A 14,058-nucleotide genomic window follows, 5' to 3' on the forward strand; every position below is an offset into this window, starting at 1 on the left:
GGCTGATAGGACTAGACCCATAGAGAATCATTGTGCCGTATGTTATGCGAGTTTTACGGACGTAGTTTCTGCGCTCTTAACGTCCGTAAAACTCGCAAGTGTGACGCCGGCCTAACTCGTACAAAACACTCCAACAAAATTTTCCAGTAGCCCAGAAATTGCAGAATTTTCCACGCACTCAGATGTGAACCCTGTGATGGCCAAACCCCTAATTAAAATTGCTGGATTTTCACGCTCTAGTATGGAAAGGATTTGGCTTTATTCTGCACTGCCAACAAGCAAATGGAGCAATAAAAAAAATGTGTGCTCTGGATTGCTTTTGAAGAAAATAGTCAGGTTTAAGAAGCAAATAAATATTCCTGGCTACTGATACCTGGGGCTATGCATATATGGTAAATATCTGTAATAAGCAACAGCGGACAGTAATGGAATGGACCCTCTTGCTGTATGCAATGAAGTATGCCACGTATGCCTACCTAGCCTACCTAGCACTGATATCTATTAACACCATAATTAGTTCTCAGAAGGACTGTTTTTTTAGATTGGTTTGAGTTTTCAATATGGTATACCACACTAACTTATACACCACCAAATCTGTCCCTATCTAAGCAGCACCTCTCCCTGCACTAAGTCCAGAGCTGACTGTGACGAGCAGGGTGATGCCAGGTCTGATATAGACCTGATGATTAGGGTTGAGCGAAACGGGTCGAACATTTTCAAAAGTCGCCGACTTTTGGCGAAGTCGAGTTTCATGAAACCCGATCCGACCCCTGTGCGTGGTCGGCCATGCGGTACGCGACTTTCGCGCCAAAGTCGCGTTTCAATGACGCGAAAAGCGCCATTTCTCAGCCAATGAAGGTAAACGCAGAGTGTGGGCAGCGTGATGACATAGGTCCTGGTCCCCACCATCTTAGAGAAGGGCATTGCAGTGATTGGCTTGCTCTCTGCGGCGTCACAGGGGCTATAAAGGGGAGTTCCCGCTGACCGCCATGTTACTGCTGCTGATCTGAGCTTAGGGAGAGGTTGCTGCCGCTTCGTCAGAAGCAGGGATAGCGTTAGGCAGGGTCCATTAACCACAAAACCGCTTGTGCTGTAGCGATTTCCACTGCCCAACACCACCTTCGGTGTGCAGGGACAGTGGAAGCTCCTTTTTTTTTTTTTTTTTTCCTCAGCGCTGTAGCTCATTGGGCTGCCCTAGAAGGCTCCCTGATAGCTGCATTGCTGTGTGTACGCCGCTGTGCAAACCAACTGCTTTTTTCAAAGCACAAATCCTCTTGTTCCTTCCTTTCTGCACAGCTATCTTGTTTGTTTGTCCACACTTTTTATTTAATTTGTGCATCAGTCCACTCCTTATTGCTGCCTGCCATACCTGGCTGAGATTACTGCAGGGAGATAGTAATTGAAGGACAGTTCCTTTCTTTTTTTTTTTTTTTGTGGGAGATTAAGATTGACATTTCTGCTAGAGTGCCATCTCTGTCTGTGTCATCTCTCACTCAGTGGGCCATAGAAAGCCTATTTATTTTTTTGCTTGATTTGGGTTCCAAAATCTACCAGAAAAAATCACAACATCAATCAGTGGGAGAAAAATATTGGCCTCAGGGCTTGTGTGCCACTCCTTACTCCTGTGTGTGCCATCTCTCACTCAGTGGGCCATAGAAAGCCTATTAATTTTTTTGCTTGATTTGGGTTCTAAATTCTACCTGAAAAAATCAATAAATCAATCAGTGGGAGATTAATATTGGCCTTTGGGCTTGTGTGCCAGTCCTAAGCGTGCCATCTCTCTCTCTCTCAGATAGTGGGCCATAGAAAGCCTATTTTTTTATTATTTTATTGGGTTTATAAATTTTCCCTGGAAAAAAAAAAAAAGTGGGAGATTAATATTGGCCTCTGGGCTTGTGTGCCAGTCCTGAGCGTGCCATCTCTCTCACAAATAGTGGGCCATAGAAAGCCTATTTATTTTTTTGGTTGATTTGGGTTCATAATTCTACCTGAAAAAATCAATCAATCAATCAGTGGGAGATTAATTTTGGCCTTTGGGCTTGTGTGCCAGTCCTAAGCGTGCCATCTCTCTCTCTCAGATAGTGGGCCATAGAAAGCCTATTTATTATTATTTTTTTTATTGGGTTTATAAATTTTCCCTGGAAAAAAAAAAAAGTGGGAGATTAATATTGGCCTCTGGGCTTGTGTGCCAGTCCTGAGCGTGCCATCTCTCTCACAAATAGTGGGCCATAGAAAGCCTATTTATTTTTTGGGTTGATTTGGGTTCCTAATTCTACCTGAAAAAATCAATCAATCAATCAGTGGGAGAAAAATATTGACCTCAGGGTTTGTGTGCCACTCCTTACTCCTGTGTGTGCCATCTCTCACTCAGTGGGCCATAGAAAGCCTATTAATTTTTTTGCTTGATTTGGGTTCCAAAATCTACCTGAAAAAAATCACTAAATCAATCAGTGGGAGATGAATATTGGCCTCTGGGCTTGTGTGCCACTCCTGACTCCTGTGTGCGTCATCTGTCACTCAGTGGGCCCTAGAAAGCCTATTTTTTGTTTTATTTGTTTTCTAAATTCTCCCTGAAACAATCATTTTATTTTCTTTGGTTTCTAAATTATTCCTGAAAAAAATCATTTTTTTGGTATTTTTTTTTCTCTCAAGTCTCCCTGAAAAAAAAAAAAAAAAAAATCTGTGGGAGATTCATATTGCCCCTTCTGCTTGTGTGCCAGTCTTGACTCCTGGGTGTGCCATCTCTCTCTCTCTCCCCAATTGTGGGCCATAGAAAGCCTATTAATTTTTTTGCTTGATTTGGGTTCCAAAATCTACCTGAAAAAAATCACTAAATCAATCAGTGGGAGATAAAATATTGGCCTCTGGGCTTGTGTGCCACTCCTGACTCCTGTGTGCGTCATCTGTCACTCAGTGGGCCCTAGAAAGCCTATTTTTTGTTTTATTTGTTTTCTAAATTCTCCCTGAAACAATCATTTTATTTTCTTTGGTTTCTAAATTATTCCTGAAAAAAATCATTTTTTTGGTATTTTTTTTTCTCTCAAGTCTCCCTGAAAAAAAAAAAAAAATAAAAATCTGTGGGAGATTCATATTGCCCCTTCTGCTTGTGTGCCAGTCTTGACTCCTGGGTGTGCCATCTCTCTCTCTCTCCCCAATTGTGGGCCATAGAAAGCCTATTAATTTTTTTGCTTGATTTGGGTTCCAAAATCTACCAAAAAAAAAAAATAAATCAATCGGTGGGAGATTAATATTGGCCTCTGGGCTTGTGTGCCACTCCTGACTCCTGTGTGCGTCCTCTCTCACTCAGTGGGCCCTACAAAGCCTTTTTTTTTTTTTTTTCCTAAATTCTCCCTGAAACAATCATTTCATTTTATTTGTTTTATAAATTCTTCTGTAAAAAATAATTTTTTTTTTATTTTTTTTTTTCTGAAGTCTCCCTTTAAAAAAAAACAAACACAAATCAGTGGGAGATAAATATTTACATTTGCGCTTCAGTGACAGTCCTGCGTGTGTGCCATCTAATTTGTTGCCAACAACAACAGAGTGTGTAACATTGTGGCTGATTTTCGTTGTGGTCTCACCCACCTGTAAAGGGGTAGCTAAATCATACTGAAGTTATAGCTCACCGTGTAAGTTGTGTGACAGCAACAAATACCGTTCGTTTGTTAACGTTTTTAAAACAATGAGGAAGTCTGGTGGAAGAGGTCGTGGCCGGGGGCGTTCATTGTCAGCTGGTAATGAGGGTAGTGGTAGTGGTGGAGCATCAGCTGGTCGTGGGAAAAAAAATATTGCACCTAAGTCTGGAGCTGTGGAGCCAGGTTCGTCGTCTGGCTACACAAGGCCTCGAACGCTCCCTTTTCTGGGAGTAGGAAAACCGCTTTTAAAGCCGGAGCAGCAAGAGCAAGTTTTGGCTTATCTTGCTGACTCAGCCTCTAGCTCTTTTGCCTCCTCTCGTGAAACTGGTAAATGTCAAAGCAGCGCGTCGTTAGTGGATGTTCACGGTCAGGGACAAGTCGCTTCCTTGTCCTCTTCAGCAAAAACAACAACAGAGAAGAATGCAGCAGGCGACACAACGGGTTACTCCATGGAGCTCTTTACACATACCGTCCCTGGCTTAGAAAGTGAAGCAGTTAACAGTCCATGCCCATTACAAGTTGAATCTGACATGGAGTGCACTGATGCACAGCCACAGCCAGAATACTAGCCTGGTCCTTTGACTCAGACCACAACATTGCCATCGCAGGGTGCTGATCAAGAATCAGACCCTGATGAGACTATGTTGCCCCATCACGAACGCTATACCACCGACTGCCACGGTGACACAGACGAAGTTGCACACGAGCTACAAGAAGAGGTAATAGATGACCCAGTTCTTGACCCCGATTGGCAGCCATTGGGGGAACAGGGTGCAGGCGGCAGCAGTTCTGAAGCGGAGGAGGAGGGGCCGCAGCGGGCATCAACATCGCAACAGGTTCCATCTGCCGGGCTTGTATCTTGCCCAAAACGCGTGGCAAAGCTAAAACCTGTTGGAGGACAGCGTGGCCATCCGGTTAAAGCTCAGTCTGCAATGCCTGAAAAGGTATCCGATGCTAGAAAGAGTGCAGTCTGGCATTTTTTTAAACAACATCCAATTGATCAGCACAAAGTAATCTGTCAAAAATGTTCAACTACCTTAAGCAGAGGGCAGAATCTGAAAAGTCTCAATACAAGTTGCATGCATAGACATTTAACCACCATGCATTTGCAAGCCTGGACTAACTACCAAACGTCCCTTAAGGTTGTAGCACCCTCGGCCAATGAAGCTAGTCAGCAACGCAACATCCCTTCCGGCAGTGTAGGGCCACCATTTTCCGCACCACCTGCAGTATCTGTGCAGGTTTCTTTGCCAGGCCAAAGCCGTCAGGGTCAGGGAATCACCAGTTTCGTAGTAGGAAACACTGCATATAGGGCACCGGTGGCAACAATACCATCTCCCACCGTCTCTCAGTCTGCCATGTCCACCGGCACCCCCGCTAGTTCCACGATCTCCAGCTCTCCAGTCCAGCTCACCCTACATGAGACTATGGTTAGAAAAAGGAAGTACTTAGCCTCGCATCCGCGTACACAGGGTTTGAACGCACACATAGCTAGACTAATCTCGTTAGAGATGTAGCCCTACCGGTTAGTTGAAAGCGAAGCTTTCAAAGCCCTGATGGACTACGCTGTACCACGCTACGAGCTACCCAGTCGACACTTTTTTTCCAGAAAAGCCATCCCAGCCCTCCACCAGCATGTTAAAGAGCGCATCGTCCATGCACTCAGGCAATCTGTGAGCACAAAGGTGCACCTGACAACAGATGCATGGACCAGTAGGCATGGCCAGGGACGTTACGTGTCCATCACGGCACACTGGTTAAATGTGGTGGATGCAGGGTCCACAGGGGACAGCAAGTTTGGGACAGTTCTGCCTAGCCCACGGTCTAGGAAACAATTGGCTGTAGCCGTTCGCACCCCCTCCTCCTCCTCTTCGTCCTCCTGCAGAAGCGAGAGCTCGTCCACAGACCGCAGTCGCACAACCACTCCATCCGCAGCTGCCACTGTTGTACACCAGGTCTCCCATTATGGGGCAGCTACTGGCAAACGTCAGCAGGCTGTATTGGCTATGAAGTGTTTGGGCGACAACAGACACACCGCGGAAGTTCTGTCCGAGTTCTTGCAGAAAGAAACGCAGTCGTGGCTGGGCACTGTAGATCTTGAGGCAGGCAAGGTAGTGAGTGATAACGGAAGGAATTTCATGGCTGCCATCTCCCTTTCCCAACTGAAACACATTCCTTGCCTGGCTCACACCTTAAACTTGGTGGTGCAGTGCTTCCTGAAAAGTTATCCGGGGTTATCCGACCTGCTCCTCAAAGTGCGTGGACTTTGCTCACATATCCGCCGTTCGCCCGTACACTCCAGCCGTATGCAGACCTATCAGCGTTCTTTGAACCTTCCCCAGCATCGCCTAATCATAGACGTTGCAACAAGGTGGAACTCAACACTGCACATGCTTCAGAGACTGTGTGAACAGAGGCGGGCTGTTATGTTTTTGTGGGAGGATACACATACACGGGCAGGCAGTAGGATGGCAGACATGGAGTTGTCAGGTGTGCAGTGGTCAAAGATTCAAGACATGTGTCAAGTCCTTCAGTGTTTTGAGGAATGCACACGGCTGGTTAGTGCAGACAACGCCATAATAAGCATGAGCATCCCCCTAATGCGTCTGCTGATGCAAAGTTTGACGCACATAAAGGATCAGGCGTCTGCAGCTGAGGAAGAGGAAAGCCTTGATGACAGTCAGCCATTGTCTGGCCAGGGCAGTGTACAGGACGAGGTAGCGGGCGAAGAGGAGGAGGAGGACGAGGAGGATGATGGGGATGATTATATTTTTAATGAGGAAGCTTTTCCGGGGCCACTGGAAATTGGTGGCGCGGCAAGGCCGGGTTCTGGTTTTTTGAGGGACACAAGTGACGTGGATTTGCCTGAAACTGCCCCTCAACCAAGCACAACCGCAGATTTGAGAACTGGAACTTTGGCCCACATGGCGGATTATGCCTTACGTATCCTCAAAAGGGACACACGCATAACTAAAATGATGAATGATGACGATTACTGGTTGGCCTGCCTCCTTGATCCTCGCTATAAAGGCAAATTGCAAAATATAATGCCACATGAGAACTTGGAACTAATATTAGCAACCAAACAATCAACTCTTGTTGACCGTTTGCTTCTGGCATTCCCTGCACACAGCGCCCGTGATCGTTCTCACACGAGCTGCAGGGGCCAGCAGACCAGAGGAGTTAGAGGGGCAGAAATCAGAAGTGGCGTTGGCCAGAGGGGTTTTCTGACCAGGTTGTGGAGTGATTTTGCTATGACCGCAGACAGGACAGGTACTGCAGCATCAATTCAAAGTGACAGGAGACAACATTTGTCCAGTATGGTTACAAACTATTTTTCATCCCTTATCGATGTTCTCCCTCAACCGTCATTCCCATTTGATTACTGGGCATCAAAATTAGACACCTGGCCAGAATTGGCAGAATATGCATTGCAGGAGCTTGCTTGCCCGGCAGCTAGTGTCCTATCAGAAAGAGTATTCAGTGCTGCAGGTTCAATACTAACAGAAAAAAGGACTCGTCTGGCTACCCAAAATGTAGATGATCTAACCTTCATTAAAATGAACCACAACTGGATTTCGAAATCTTTTGCCCCACCTTGCCCGGCTGACACCTAGCTTTCCTATGAAAAGGTCTTGCCTGTGGACTATTCTGAATGCCTTTTCCAATCTCGTAATTTTCTGCACCTGATTTTCCAGCATACGACATGTTTACACCTCCCTAAATGGCCAAACTCCCCACACGGGGCCGTGGTATCGACACTTGGCGACAGCACCCGTGAGAGTGCAGTTTGTCTGAAGAGGTGGTTGTGCCCGCTTTTGGTCGACGGCACTGCCACTGGGTCCCTCCTAGTACAATAAAGTGTCTCTGGCGGTGGTGGTGCGCACCCAACGTCAGACACACCGTTGTAATATGAGGGGCCCTGGGCCTGTACCGCCGGCCACAAGACAGTTCCCCCCCAGCTCAAACAGTGCTCTACCACTTCCAAAATTATCTCACAGCTCCACCAATGTTTAGTCTATGCGCTGACATCCTTCAATGCCTGCCACTGATAATACCATTGTATTGACATTTTTGTTATGTTAGGCCTTCGATGCCTGTCTGTGGTCACTCCTTCCACTAGGCCTCCACTGACCACACCACTGCTGCCCTTGTACCCCTGGAACCAATTTAAAATTGCCTACAGCCATGTGTTATTATTTTAGGCCTTCGATGCCTGTCTGCGGTCACTCCTTCCACTAGGCCTCCACTGACCACACCACTGCTGCCCGTGTACCCCTGGAACCAATTTAAAATTGCCTACAGCCATGTGTTATTATTTTAGGCCTTCGATGCCTGTCTGCGGTCACTCCTTCCACTAGGCCTCCACTGACCACACCACTGCTGCCCGTGTACCCCTGGAACCAATTTAAAATTGCCTACAGCCATGTGTTATTATTTTAGGCCTTCGATGCCTGTCTGCGGTCACTCCTTCCACTAGGCCTCCACTGACCACACCACTGCTGCCCGTGTACCCCTGGAACCAATTTAAAATTGCCTACAGCCATGTGTTATTATTTTAGGCCTTCGATGCCTGTCTGCGGTCACTCCTTCCACTAGGCCTCCACTGACCACACCACTGCTGCCCGTGTACCCCTGGAACCAATTTAAAATACTGTCTAATAGACTATCTAATAGACCTAATAGACCTAATACTATCTAATAGACCTGACAGAATAACAAATCTGCAGGTGGTCGGGCATCTAGGAAATAGCGACCACAATATTGTACAGTTTCACCTGTCTTTCACTAGGGGGACTTGTCAGGGAGTCACAAAAACACTGAACTTTAGGAAGGCAAAGTTTGACCAGCTTAGAGATGCCCTTAATCTGGTAGACTGGGACAATATCCTCAGAAATAAGAATACAGATAATAAATGGAAAATGTTTAAGAACATCCTAAATAGGCACTGTAAGCGGTTTATACCTTGTGGGAATAAAAGGACTAGAAATAGGAAAAACCCAATGTGGCTAAACAAAGAAGTAAGACAGGCAATTAACAGTAAAAAGAAAGCATTTGCACTACTAAAGCAGGATGGCACCATTGAAGCTCTAAAAAACTATAGGGAGAAAAATACTTTATCTAAAAAAATAATTAAAGCTGCCAAAAAGGAAACAGAGAAGCACATTGCTAAGGAGAGTAAAACTAATCCCAAACTGTTCTTCAACTATATCAATAGTAAAAGAATAAAAACTGAAAATGTAGGCCCCTTAAAAAATAGTGAGGAAAGAATGGTTGTAGATGACGAGGAAAAAGCTAACATATTAAACACCTTCTTCTCCACGGTATTCACGGTGGAAAATGAAATGCTAGGTGAAATCCCAAGAAACAATGAAAACCCTATATTAAGGGTCACCAATCTAACCCAAGAAGAGGTGCGAAACCGGCTAAATAAGATTAAAATAGATAAATCTCCGGGTCCGGATGGCATACACCCACGAGTACTAAGAGAACTAAGTAATGTAATAGATAAACCATTATTTCTTATTTTTAGGGACTCTATAGCGACAGGGTCTGTTCCGCAGGATTGGCGCATAGCAAATGTGGTGCCAATATTCAAAAAGGGCTCTAAAAGTGAACCTGGAAATTATAGGCCAGTAAGTCTAACCTCTATTGTTGGTAAAATATTTGAAGGGTTTCTGAGGGATGTTATTCTGGATTATCTCAATGAGAATAACTGTTTAACTCCATATCAGCATGGGTTTATGAGAAATCGCTCCTGTCAAACCAATCTAATCAGTTTTTATGAAGAGGTAAGCTATAGGCTGGACCACGGTGAGTCATTGGACGTGGTATATCTCGATTTTTCCAAAGCGTTTGATACCGTGCCGCACAAGAGGTTGGTACACAAAATGAGAATGCTTGGTCTGGGGGAAAATGTGTGTAAATGGGTTAGTAACTGGCTTAGTGATAGAAAGCAGAGGGTGGTTATAAATGGTATAGTCTCTAACTGGGTCGCTGTGACCAGTGGGGTACCGCAGGGGTCGGTATTGGGACCTGTTCTCTTCAACATATTCATTAATGATCTGGTAGAAGGTTTACACAGTAAAATATCGATATTTGCAGATGATACAAAACTATGTAAAGCAGTTAATACAAGAGAAGATAGTATTCTGCTACAGATGGATCTGGATAAGTTGGAAACTTGGGCTGAAAGGTGGCAGATGAGGTTTAACAATGATAAATGTAAGGTTATACACATGGGAAGAAGGAATCAATGTCACCATTACACACTGAATGGGAAACCACTGGGTAAATCTGACAGGGAGAAGGACTTGGGGATCCTAGTTAATGATAAACTTACCTGGAGCAGCCAGTGCCAGGCAGCAGCTGCCAAGGCAAACAGGATCATGGGGTGCATTAAAAGAGGTCTGGATACACATGATGAGAGCATTATACTGCCTCTGTACAAATCCCTAGTTAGACCGCACATGGAGTACTGTGTCCAGTTTTGGGCACCGGTGCTCAGGAAGGATATAATGGAACTAGAGAGAGTACAAAGGAGGGCAACAAAATTAATAAAGGGGATGGGAGAACTACAATACCCAGATAGATTAGCGAAATTAGGATTATTTAGTCTAGAAAAAAGACGACTGAGGGGCGATCTAATAACCATGTATAAGTATATAAGGGGACAATACAAATATCTCGCTGAGGATCTGTTTATACCAAGGAAGGTGACGGGCACAAGGGGGCATTCTTTGCGTCTGGAGGAGAGAAGGTTTTTCCACCAACATAGAAGAGGATTCTTTACTGTTAGGGCAGTGAGAATCTGGAATTGCTTGCCTGAGGAGGTGGTGATGGCGAACTCAGTCGGGGGGTTCAAGAGAGGCCTGGATGTCTTCCTGGAGCAGAACAATATTGTATCATACAATTAGGTTCTGTAGAAGGACGTAGATCTGGGGATTTATTATGATGGAATATAGGCTGAACTGGATGGACAAATGTCTTTTTTCGGCCTTACTAACTATGTTACTATGTAAAATTGCCTTCAGCCATGTGTTATTATTTTAGGCCTTCGATGCCTGTCTGCGGTCACTCCTTCCACTAGGCCTCCACTGACCACACCACTGCTGCCCGTGTACCCCTGGAACCAATTTAAAATTGCCTACAGCCATGTGTTATTATTTTAGGCCTTCGATGCCTGTCTGCGGTCACTCCTTCCACTAGGCCTCCACTGACCACACCACTGCTGCCCGTGTACCCCTGGAACCAATTTAAAATTGCCTACAGCCATGTGTTATTATTTTAGGCCTTCGATGCCTGTCTGCGGTCACTCCTTCCACTAGGCCTCCACTGACCACACCACTGCTGCCCGTGTACCCCTGGAACCAATTTAAAATTGCCTACAGCCATGTGTTATTATTTTAGGCCTTCGATGCCTGTCTGCGGTCACTCCTTCCACTAGGCCTCCACTGACCACACCACTGTTGCCCGTGTACCCCTGGAACCAATTTAAAATTGCCTACAGCCATGTGTTATTATTTTAGGCCTTCGATGCCTGTCTGCGGTCACTCCTTCCACTAGGCCTCCACTGACCACACCACTGCTGCCCGTGTACCCCTGGAACCAATTTAAAATTGCCTACAGCCATGTGTTATTATTTTAGGCCTTCGATGCCTGTCTGCGGTCACTCCTTCCACTAGGCCTCCACTGACCACACCACTGCTGCCCGTGTACCCCTGGAACCAATTTAAAATTGCCTACAGCCATGTGTTATTATTTTAGGCCTTCGATGCCTGTCTGCGGTCACTCTTTCCACTAGGCCTCCACTGACCACACCACTGCTGCCCGTGTACCCCTGGAACCAATTTAAAATTGCCTACAGCCATGTGTTATTATTTTAGGCCTTCGATGCCTGTCTGCGGTCACTCCTTCCACTAGGCCTCCACTGACCACACCACTGCTGCCCGTGTACCCCTGGAACCAATTTAAAATTGCCTACAGCCATGTGTTATTATTTTAGGCCTTCGATGCCTGTCTGCGGTCACTCTTTCCACTAGGCCTCCACTGACCACACCACTGCTGCCCGTGTACCCCTGGAACCAATTTAAAATTGCCTACAGCCATGTGTTATTATTTTAGGCCTTCGATGCCTGTCTGCGGTCACTCCTTCCACTAGGCCTCCACTGACCACACCACTGCTGCTCGTGTACCCCTGGAACCAATTTAAAATTGCCTACAGCCATGTGTTATTATTTTAGGCCTTCGATGCCTGTCTGCGGTCACTCCTTCCACTAGGCCTCCACTGACCACACCACTGCTGCCCGTGTACCCCTGGAACCAATTTAAAATTGCCTACAGCCATGTGTTATTATTTTAGGCCTTCGATGCCTGTCTGCGGTCACTCCTTCCACTAGGCCTCCACTGACCACACCACTGCTGCCCGTGTACCCCTGGAACCAATTTAAAATTGCCTACAGCCATGTGTTATTATTTTAGGCCTTCGATGCCTGTCTGCGGTCACTCCTTCCACTAGGCCTCCACTGACCACACCACTGCTGCCCGTGTACCCCTGGAACCAACATCAGAAAATATAAAAATAAGTATTTTGCTTATAAAAAAGAAAATACTGGAGAGATATCAAATGCAGACATTTTAACATTAAAAACAAACACATACAACAAAAATCTGGTACAGTACTAAAAATGGCCACCAGCTACAATAACTTTCTCCTGCAAGTAGTTAACTGAAAGGTTTTTTCAATTTTAAACACAGATATGGCATCCACCGAGTGTTGTCCTGTCGCGTCTTCTTTATATTATTGCCAAGAAGATGCAAAACAATGAAAATAATAAAATCATTATTTACCAAAAAAATAGAGTAAGTCAAAACCACATTGCAAATAAACATTCATTACAAATAAAGAAGCAGGGCGCGTCCGAGGGTGAGTATATACCTAATAAGAATATTATCACCCTCGGACGCGCCCTGCTTCTTTCCGACAGCCTTCCTTCCTAAGAATCAGCCCTTCCGTGGTGTAGAGAGAGGGTTTGTTACACTCCAAGGTGTTCCCCAGGTTGCCTTTCCTGAGCTTCGATCTTCCGGCTCTCGTTTAGTAGTTGTTGGAAACTACGCTGCATTAGGCCTACAAATTGGGTATGGGGTGTAGAGAGATGGTGTGTTCCACTCCAAGGTGTTCTCCAGGTTGCCTTTCCTGAGCTTCGATCTTCCGGCTCTCGTTTAGTAGTTGTTGGAAACTACGCTGCATTAGGCCTACAAATTGGGTATGGGGTGTAGAGAGATGGTGTGTTCCACTGTAGAGAGATGGTGTGTTCCACTCCAAGGTGTTCCCCAGGTTTCCTCGCCAATGCTTCGATCATCATGCTCTCGTTTAGTAGTTGTTGGAAACTACGCTGCATTAGGCCTACAAATTGGGTATGGGGTGTAGAGAGATGGTGTGTTCCACTCCAAGGTGTTCCCCAGGTTGCCATTCCTGAGCTTCGATCTTCCGGCTCTCGTTTAGTAGTTGTTGGAAACTACGCTGCATTAGGCCTACAAATTGGGTATGGGGTGTAGAGAGATGGTGTGTTCCACTCCAAGGTGTTCCCCAGGTTGCCATTCCTGAGCTTCGATCTTACGGCTCTCGTTTAGTAGTTGTTGGAAACTACGCTGCATTAGGCCTACAAATTGGGTATGGGGTGTAGAGAGATGGTGTGTTCCACTCCAAGGTGTTCCCCAGGTTTCCTCGCCAATGCTTCGATCATCATGCTCTCGTTTAATAGTTGTTGGAAACTACGCTGCATTAGGCCTACAAATTGGGTATGGGGTGTAGAGAGATGGTGTGTTCCACTCCAAGGTGTTCCCCAGGTTGCCTTTCCTGAGCTTCGATCTTCCGGCTCTCGTTTAGTAGTTGTTGGAAACTACGCTGCATTAGGCCTACAAATTGGGTATGGGGTGTAGAGAGATGGTGTGTTCCACTCCAAGGTGTTCCCCAGGTTTCCTCGCCAATGCTTCGATCATCATGCTCTCGTTTAGTAGTTGTTGGAAACTACGCTGCATTGGGCCTACAAATTGGGTATGGGGTGTAGAGAGATGGTGTGTTCCACTCCAAGGTGTTCTCCAGGTTGCCTTTCCTGAGCTTCGATCTTCCGGCTCTCGTTTAGTAGTTCTTGGAAACTACACTGCATTAGGCCTACAAATTGGGTATGGGGTGTAGAGAGATGGTGTGTTCCACTCCAAGGTGTTCTCCAGGTTGCCTTTCCTGAGCTTCGATCTTCCGGCTCTCGTTTAGTAGTTGTTGGAAACTATGCTGCATTAGGCCTACAAATTGGGTATGGGGTGTAGAGAGATGGTGTGTTCCACTCCAAGGTGTTCCCCAGGTTTCCTCGCCAATGCTTCGATCATCATGCTCTCGTTTAGTAGTTGTTGGAAACTACGCTGC

This window comes from Ranitomeya imitator, chromosome 1 (genome assembly GCF_032444005.1).
Source record: "Ranitomeya imitator isolate aRanImi1 chromosome 1, aRanImi1.pri, whole genome shotgun sequence".
NCBI classification, from domain to species: Eukaryota; Metazoa; Chordata; class Amphibia; order Anura; family Dendrobatidae; genus Ranitomeya; species Ranitomeya imitator.